The sequence below is a fragment of the Triticum dicoccoides genome, chromosome 4A (genome assembly GCF_002162155.2).
Source record: "Triticum dicoccoides isolate Atlit2015 ecotype Zavitan chromosome 4A, WEW_v2.0, whole genome shotgun sequence".
In the NCBI taxonomy this organism is placed as follows: domain Eukaryota; kingdom Viridiplantae; phylum Streptophyta; class Magnoliopsida; order Poales; family Poaceae; genus Triticum; species Triticum dicoccoides.
Genome location: NC_041386.1, coordinates 421220171 through 421229271, shown reverse-complemented (window position 1 = coordinate 421229271; position 9101 = coordinate 421220171).

The window sequence follows — 9101 nt, the reverse complement described above, 5'->3', positions numbered from 1 at the left end:
CGAGGCGTGGCGCGCGCCCGAGAGGCCTGGCCACCTCCTGCTTCCCCCTGGCCACCTCCCGCTTCCTCTCGTCGCCCTGGACCCCGTCCGCGACGCCACGCACACCCCTAGGCCTCTCACTCTCTCCCCGAGCTCCTCTCTTCCTCTGGCTCTCTCGCGCGCAGCCACCGAACACACCCGTCACCGCCGACGAGCATCACCGCGGCCACCGTCCACCCCGTGCCTCTCCGATGAGTTCAGAGGAACCGCCATCACCTTCTGCGTCTTCTACACCAACCCATTCGACCGCGGGAGCCCTGTAGCGTCTTCCCGGAGCTCGTCCCCAACCTTCGGCCGCCGGCGAACTTCCGAGGACTCGCGAGCTCCAGCCCCTCCCCGGCCTCGCCGTTGCCTCTACCGGATCCGCTGTGAGCTCCTCTTCCATTTCCCCTCCTCCCCGCGCTCGTTCCCGCACGCTAGCCGCCCTTTTCACCAGGGCCGTGAGCTCCTCACCGCCGGCGATGACGCGGACAAGGCCAGAGCCACCGGAGCTAGCTACCGAGCACGGCAACGTGCTCCACACCTCACCAGGAACCTAACTCACACACCAGCTTCCCCTCCTGTGCCCCCTAACGTTAACCCCGACCTCGCCCGAACTCCGGCCACCGCCGCGAGCTTGCCTCCGGTGAGCTCGGGCCACCTCAGCCCCTGCCGTTTGCACAGATGGATGCGGGCGAGTCCCAGCTCCACGTAGACGCCCTCATCCGCCCGTTTGGCCGCCGGAGCAAGAAATCCGAAGGCCTCCGCCGTCTCGGCCTCGCCGGCGTCAAGCCGCCGGCAGGTTAGGCCCTGCTGACCAGGGGTTTGACCCCCCCCTGGGTCGATGACAGGTGGGGCCAGCCCCCCTGTTAATTAGTTTAGTTTATTTTAATTTAATTACCCCCCTGTTTAACCTGTGACGCTGACATATGGGTCCCACAGGTCAGTTTGACCTGGACGGCGCCCGTTGACCTGCTGACGTCACTATGAGGTCATGATGACGCAATAATTCCTTTCTGGAATTTAAATAATCTTAAATGATTTAATAATTTCAGAAAATAGCTAAAACTTCTATAATTCATAGAAAATCAACCGTAGCTCCAAATTAAATAATTTATATATGAAAAATTATCAGAAAAATTCAAGGAATCCATCTGTACCATTTTCATGCATGTTAGAACAACTTATAGCTGCTGTTTAGCACAAATCAATTAAATGGCATTTGAATAATCACATATGGAGTTTGAATTTGAATCTTGTATTCAAACCAACTTCATTTAATCTGTTGCTAGTTGCATTAGCCCAAAACACATTCATTTTGCCATGTCATGATCATGCATCATATTGTGCATTGCATTGATTGTGTTCCCTTCTGTGTTGCCGGTATTTGTCCCCTCTCGATAGACGTGATACCGATGATATGATCGTTGACACTGATGAAGACTCAATGTTATCTTCAGAAGTGCCAGGCAAGCAAAACCCCCTTGTTCATTCCGATACAATCCTACTCTCTCGCTCCTGCTCTCTTTTACTGCATTAGGACAACAACGATTCAACTGTTACTTGCTGCGGTAGCTGAACCCCTGTATCCTCTGCATGACCTGTCATTGCCACAGTAAATAGATGAAACCCACTAGCATGAGTAGGAGTTGTTTGAGCCCTGTTGTGCCTACTCATTCATGCTTGTTTGTCATGCCTGCTACTGCTTAGAGTTGAGTCAGGTCTGATTCATCGGAGATGAATCAGAGGTGTATGAACATGTCCTATTGTGTGTGAGCTAAGTGCGTGAATACGATTTGGTAAAAGGTGTCGGTGAGAGGCCATGTAGGAGTACATGGTGGGTTGTCTCATTGAAGCCGTCCTCAGGAACTGAGTTCTGTGTTTGTGATCCATGATTCAGCTACTACCATACATTGGGCCCTGAAATATGACCCCGCTCGACTTCTTATTCACCCTAGTCCTCTGTCCAGGAGTTGCAAGTAGTTTCTGGTGTTTGTAGTATGCTGGAGGCCGTGGACAGCGCTGACCGTAGGGGTGGGCTGTGATGCGGTAGGCACGTGGCCGGGTATACCGGGCGCCCGTTTGGTGTCACGGAACCCTGTTCACATCGTTTGGGGCTGTGAGCGAAACTCCGGCCGGATCTCCTCATGGATGGAACCCGAATAGGCGATAAACCTGGACTAGAGACTTGAGTGTTTAGGTAGGTCGTGGTCTACACCCACGTCGGCTTTCGCTTGAAGTCTACCGAGCACATGTCGTGTGCAGACGCTAAGTGGTGGAAACATGTATGAAGAAGTACACCCCTGCAGGGTTAACATCATCTATTCGAATAGCCGTGTCCGCGGAAAAGGACTTCTGGGTTGCTTATATCAGTTCATAGACAAGTGAAAGTGGATACTCTAAAATACGCAAGATAAGCGTGAGTGCTATGGATGGCGTTCTCGTAGGGAGACGGGAGCGGTTCCATAGTGGTGTATTGGTTGGTGAATATGTGGACTCGTGTGCGCCACCTGAAGAGTTACTTGCAATCATAGTTTAGGTTAGCCACTGAGTCAAAGCTGGCTTGCTGCAGTTAAACTCCACCATCCCCTTTGTTGATAATGATGCATATGTAGTTAGTTCTGATGTAAGTCTTGCTGGGTACATTTGTACTCACGTTTGCCTATTTTATGTTTTTGCAGAGAGACTTCGGTCTCGCTAGTAGTTCCGCGTGGACTTCGACGTTTAGCTTGATACCTCAGCTACGATCTTGTGCCCTCGGCAGGATCTGATAGATAGTCAGGCTTCTCAGCCTTTTTCATTTATAGATGTCTGTACTCAGACATGATAGCTTCCGCTTGTGCTTTGACTTGTATGCTCTGATTGTTGGGTCATGAGACCCATGTTTGTAATGTCTCGCTCCTCGGAGCCTATTGAATAAACTACTTGAGTCGTAGAGTCATTTTGTGATGCCATGTTGTATTGCACATATCGAGCATATTGTGTATGTTATTGAAATGCTTGGTATGTGTGGGATCTGACCATCTAGTTGTTTATCTTTAGTAGCCTCTCTTACCGGGAAATGTCTCCTAGTGTTACCGCTGAGCCATGGTAGCTTGCTACTGCTCTGGAACACTTAGGCTGGCCGGCATGTGTCCTTCTTCGTTCCTGTGTCTGTCCCTTCGGGGAAATGTCACGCTTTGAGTACCGGAGTCCTGTTAGCCCGCTACAGCCCGGTTTACCGGAGTCCTGCTAGCCCAGTGCTACAGCCCGGACCCACTTGCTGATGACCGACACGTTCGAAGCTGGGTCATGGATGCCTGTCCCTGTAAGTCTGTGCCACTTTGGGTTTACGACTAGTCATGTCAGCCCGGGCTCTTTATCATATGGATGCTAGCGACACTATCATATACGTGAGCCAAAAGGCGCAAACGGTCCCGGGAAAAGGTAAGACGACACCCGTGGGGATACCGTGCGTGAGGCCGCAGAGTGATATAAGGTGTTACCAGCTAGATCGATGTGACATCGAGTCGGGGACCTGACACAAACCAACTTCATTTAATCTGTGGCTAGTTGCATTAGCCCAAAACACATTCATTTTGCCATGTCATGATCATGCATCATATTGTGCATTGCATTGATTATGTTTCCTTCTGTGTTACCGGTATTTGTCCCCTCTCGATAGACGTGATACCGATGATGTGATCGTTGACACTGATGAAGACTCAATGTTATCTTCAGAAGTGCCAGGCAAGCAAAACCCCCTTGTTCATTCCGATACAATCCTACTCTCTCGCTCCTGCTCTCTTTTACTGCATTAGGACAACATCGATTCATCTGTTACTTGCTGCGGTAGCTGAACCCCTTTATCCTTTGCATGACCTGTCATTGCCACAGTAAATAGATGAAACCCACTAGCATGAGTAGGAGTTGTTTGAGCCCTGTTGTGCCTACTCATTCATGCTTGTTTGTCATGCCTGCTACTGCTTAGAGTTGTGTCAGGTCTGATTCATCCGGGATGAATCAGAGGTGTGTGAACATGTCCTACTGTGTGTGAGCTAAGTGTGTGAACACGATTTGGTAAAAGGTATCGGTGAGAGGCCATGTAGGAGTACATGGTGGGTTGTCTCATTGAAGCCGTCCTCAGGAACTGAGTTCTGTGTTTGTGATCCATGATTCAGCTACTACCATACATTGGGCCCTGAAATATGACCCCGCTCGACTTCTTATTCACCCTTGTCCTCTGTCCAGGAGTTGCAAGTAGTTTCTGGTGTTTGTAGTATGCTGGAGGCCGTGGACAGCGCTGACCGTAGGGGTGGGCTGTGATGCGGTAGGCACGTGGCCGGGTAAACCGGGCGCCCGTTTGGTGTCACGGAACCCTGTTCACATCGTTTGGGGCTGTGAGCGAAACTCCGGCCGGATCTCCTCATGGATGGAACCCGAATAGGCGATAAACCTGGACTAGAGACTTGAGTGTTTAGGTAGGTCGTGGTCTACACCCACGTCGGCTTTCGCTTGAAGTCTGCCGAGCACATGTCGTGTGCAGATGCTAAGTGGTGGAAAAATGTATGAAGAAGTACACCCCTGCAGGGTTAATATCATCTATTCGAATAGCCGTGTCCGCGGTAAAGGACTTCTGGGTTGCTTATATCAGTTCATAGACAAGTGGAAGTGGATACCCTAAAATACGCAAGATAAGCGTGAGTGCTATGGATGGCGTTCTCGTAGGGAGACGGGAGCGGATCCATAGTGGTGTATTGATATGGTCAATATGTGGACTCGTGTGCGCCACCTCAAAAGAGTCGATTGCAGTCGTAGTTTAGGATAGCCACTAAGTCAAAGCTGGCTTGCTGCAGTTAAACCCCACCATCCCCTTGTTGATAATGATGCATATGTAGTTAGTTCTGATGTAAGTCTTGCTGGGTACATTTGTACTCACGTTTGCCTATTTTATGTTTTTGCAGAGAGACTTCGGTCTCACTAGTAGTTCCACGTGGACTTCGACGTTTAGCTTGTTACCTCAGCTATGATCTTGTGCCCCGGCAGGATCTGGTAGACAGTCAGGCTTTCAAGCCTTTTTCATTTATAAATGTCTGTACTCAGACATGATAGCTTCCGCTTGTGCTTTGACTTGTATGCTCTGAGTGTTGGGTCATGAGACCCATGTTTGTAATATCTCGCTCCTCGGAGCCTAATGAATAAAATACTTGAGTCGTAGAGTCATGTTGTGATGCCATGTTGTATTTGCACATATCGAGCATATTGTGTGTATGTTATTGAAATGCTTGGTATGTGTGGGATCTGACCATCTAGTTGTTTATCTTTAGTAGCCTCTCTTACCGGGAAATGTCTCCTAGTGTTTCCACCGAGCCATGGTAGCTTGCTACTGCTCCGGAACACTTAGGCTGGCCGGCATGTGTCCTTCTTCGTTCCTGTGTCTGTCCCTTCGGGGAAATGTCACGCGATGAATACCGGAGTCCTATTAGCCTGCTACAGCCCGGTTCACCGGAGTCCTGTTAGCCCAGTGCTACAGCCTGGATTCACTCGCTGATGACCGACACGTTCGATGCTGGGTCATGGATGCCTGTCCCTGTAAGTCTGTGCCACTTTGGGTTTACGACTAGCCATGTCAGCCCGGGCTCCTTATCATATGGATGCTAGCGACACTGTCATATACGTGTGCCAAAAGGCGCAAACGGTCCCGGGCTAAGGTAAGGCGACACCCGTGGGAATACCGTGCGTGAGGCCGCAAAGTGATATGAGGTGTTACATGCTAGATCGATGTGGCATTGAGTCAGGGTCCTGACAGTCTGGTGGTGAAATCGTCGTTTACTTCGATGGAGAATCATCTACTAGAGAAACTGAGTCATTATACCAGCTGCAAGATGGCCCGCTTGGGGGCTATTATGATGGTGACAGTATTCCGGATCCCCATGAACCGCCGAACCGAGTTGCAATTTTCATGGCCGGTACACAGCCAAGGCAGAATTCTTCAACTGCGGTGGCGTTAATTTCCAGTTCGGCAGCGATGACGGCGGCCGAGGCGGGAGTCCCTGTGCGCCCGCCGGCTCAAGTTCTGTCCGATTTACTCGGCGCTTTACAACACTGATGACGACTGAGGTTAATGCAGCAAATCGGGATGAGCATAATGCGGAGGTTGCCAAGGTGAGAGACCAGATAGCTCAAGCCAAGGAAGACCTAGCAGCCGAAGACGTAAGGATGGCCACCATGCAGGCCGAGTTAGAGGCCAAGGCACAGCGGGTTCAATGGGAGTCCTTCCGGCTTATGCTGGATCAGAACACGTCGAATGATGTCATGAGGAGAAGGCATCAGACCCGCCTACCTTTGGTTTACGAAGCGAGAAACCTCTTCAACACGCCCGAAGTCGGGACCAGTAAACATCAAGTGATAAACCGGACTGAAGCACCAAGAACAGGGGCGCCGGTTCAACCACGCACGATGGACCCGCCTCGTCAGCGCAATAACACGATGTAGCATGCACCGACGCTGCATCATGTGCCAACACTGCTGTGTCATTACTCTAACCCCTTGGATAACATGGTCGCCGCCGCTTCGTGATTGGCGGCTTTCCCAGTCGAAGGCGAGTCCCCAGTGGCAGTTGAGACGCGATGGGCCAGAGAGCTCCTTCAGACAGCCTTGGCTTAGCAGCAGGCTTATTCGTACAGCCGTGAGAGGATTCATTCCACCCCCTGCCCAAGCCGGAGTTACAGTAGACATATTGATGAGCCGATCGTGTCAAGCAGTGCGCAGAATCGTAATCTGCCTCATGGCCATAACCCGGCAGGCGGTGGTGCCGATGCTCAGAACATGGTGGACCAAGGTAGAGCACGTCGAGAGGCGGAGTTAGTGGCGCAATACGCGACCCGTCAACCTTCTCCGGTTCATCAGATGGCTTCGGTCGAGATAGGAGTAACTTTCAGGTCTTTAGGTGTGCCGTGTTTGACCCCGGCGTTGCGTAACGTATGGTTGCCCAAGGATTTCAAAGGTCCCCGTAAGGTACCCAACTACACAGATGATTTACCTCCTAAGGCATGGATTGAGAGTTATGAGATGGCGATGGAACTGTTGGATGTATATGAGGCCGCGTGTGCTAAGTATTTCAACATGATGTTAGAAGGAATGGCTCGTACTTGGTTGAAGGGATTACCGGCTAACTCCGTTGGGTCATGGATTGAGCTGAAAGCTCGGTGTATCCAGAATTTCAAGGACACGTGCAAGCAGCCCATGTCAATTGTGGATTTGGCCTCGTGTGTCCAGGAAGAAGGTGAATCAACAACCCATTGGGTGCGCTGGGTTTCAACGATACTGGACTCGTCATGCCGGATCAATGTCGATTCAGCAGTCTTGACGTTGGAGAAAAATTGCCCTTTTACGCCCCTCAAGCAGAAATTAGGGCGGCTCAAAAGTCACTGCAATGACATGGGGACGCTCATGGCTGCTCTGGTTAAGTACGATGACTCTAATAGTACCAAAGACCATGAGTCTGATGATGACAAGTCAGCAAAGGGAGAGAAGAGCAGTAGCACCAAAGGGCAGCGACATAACCCGGCGGTCAATCAAGGAGGTAATGGTAAGCGCAAGGCTGATAATAACCTGGACTTTGTGGCAAATACTAGTGCACATAATAATGGCCAGGGACGTAAGGGCAGACCACCCTCGCAGATCGGAGGATCAGGCGTTAATCTTGAGCTTATGTTGAATCAGCCCTGCCTGAAGCATGGTACATGTCAAAGACCGTGTACTAATCTTTCGAAAGATCATTACATCATGAAGGAATTCAAGAATTCAAATCTTTCTCAAAGCAACCATGGACTAGGAGGTGGTCCAGGATCCGGTTCACAGGGTCCGGGTTACGGTGGTGGTGGTTCAGGCTCTGGTTTCCACGGTCATCAAGATCATCAAGGTCATAAAGGTCATCAAGGCAGTCAAGGCAATCAAGGCGGTTACCATCAACAGTCTAATCAGGGGAATCAGCAGCAGCACTCTGGATATCAGAGTAACCCCAAACAATTGAATAGTGGACAGTATCACGTCTTCACCATGAGTTTGTGCATGCGGGATCACAAGCTTGATAAAAGGGTAGTAAACTCCGTTGAACCGGTAGTACCCCGTTACTTGCGTTGGTCTGAGCAGCCCATTGTGTGGAGTCGAGAGGATCATCCGCCCCGGGTTGATAATCCGGATCATCTGGCTTTGGTGGTCGCGCCTCAGGTTGGAGGGTATAAGTTCACCAAGGTACTCATGGACGGAGGGAGCAACATCAATATCCTTTCTTATGACACCTTCCGTTGTATGGGGTTGACGGATAAAAATCTTAAACCGTCAAACACTGTTTTCCATGGAGTGGTGCCTAGTAAGTCGGCGTATCCAGTTGGTAAGATAGCCCTTGAAGTTGCTTTTGGAGATAATCATGACTCTAGATCAGAGACATTGACCTTTGAGGTGGTGAAAATCAAGAGCCCTTATCATGTCCTATTTGGACGACCGGCTTATGCTAAGTTTATGGCAAGACCCTGTTATGTTTATCTACAGCTCAAGATGCCGGGTCATAAGGGGACCATCATGGTACATGGGAGACGAAAAATAGCTTTGGAGTGTGAAGAAGGTGATGCGGCTTATGCTGAGTCGGTTTGTGCAATAGAGGAGTTGAAATTTTATAAGGACAATGTTGATCCGGCCGATATGACTTCTTTGAAAAAGCCAACTACAGAACATGATCCGGCTTTGAAGTTTAAATCGGCCGACGAAACCAAGTTAGTTGATTTTGTTCCTGGCGATTCATCCAAGCAGTTTAGCATCAGCGCTAATCTGGGTCCGAAATAGGAAAGCGCGCTCATCGAGTTCATCCGTGAGAACCGAGACATCTTTGCAAGGAAGCCTTCTGACATGCCAAGTGTACCGAGGGAACTCGCTGAGCACACTCTCAACATTGATCCTAAGTTTAAACTGGTCAAGAAGTTTCTCCACCACTTCAATGAAGAAAGGTGTAAGGCTATTGGTGAGGAGGTAGCCCGACACCTGGCAGCTGGGTTTATCATTGAAGTGTTTCATCCTGAGTGGTTGGCTAACCCGGTGCTGGTACT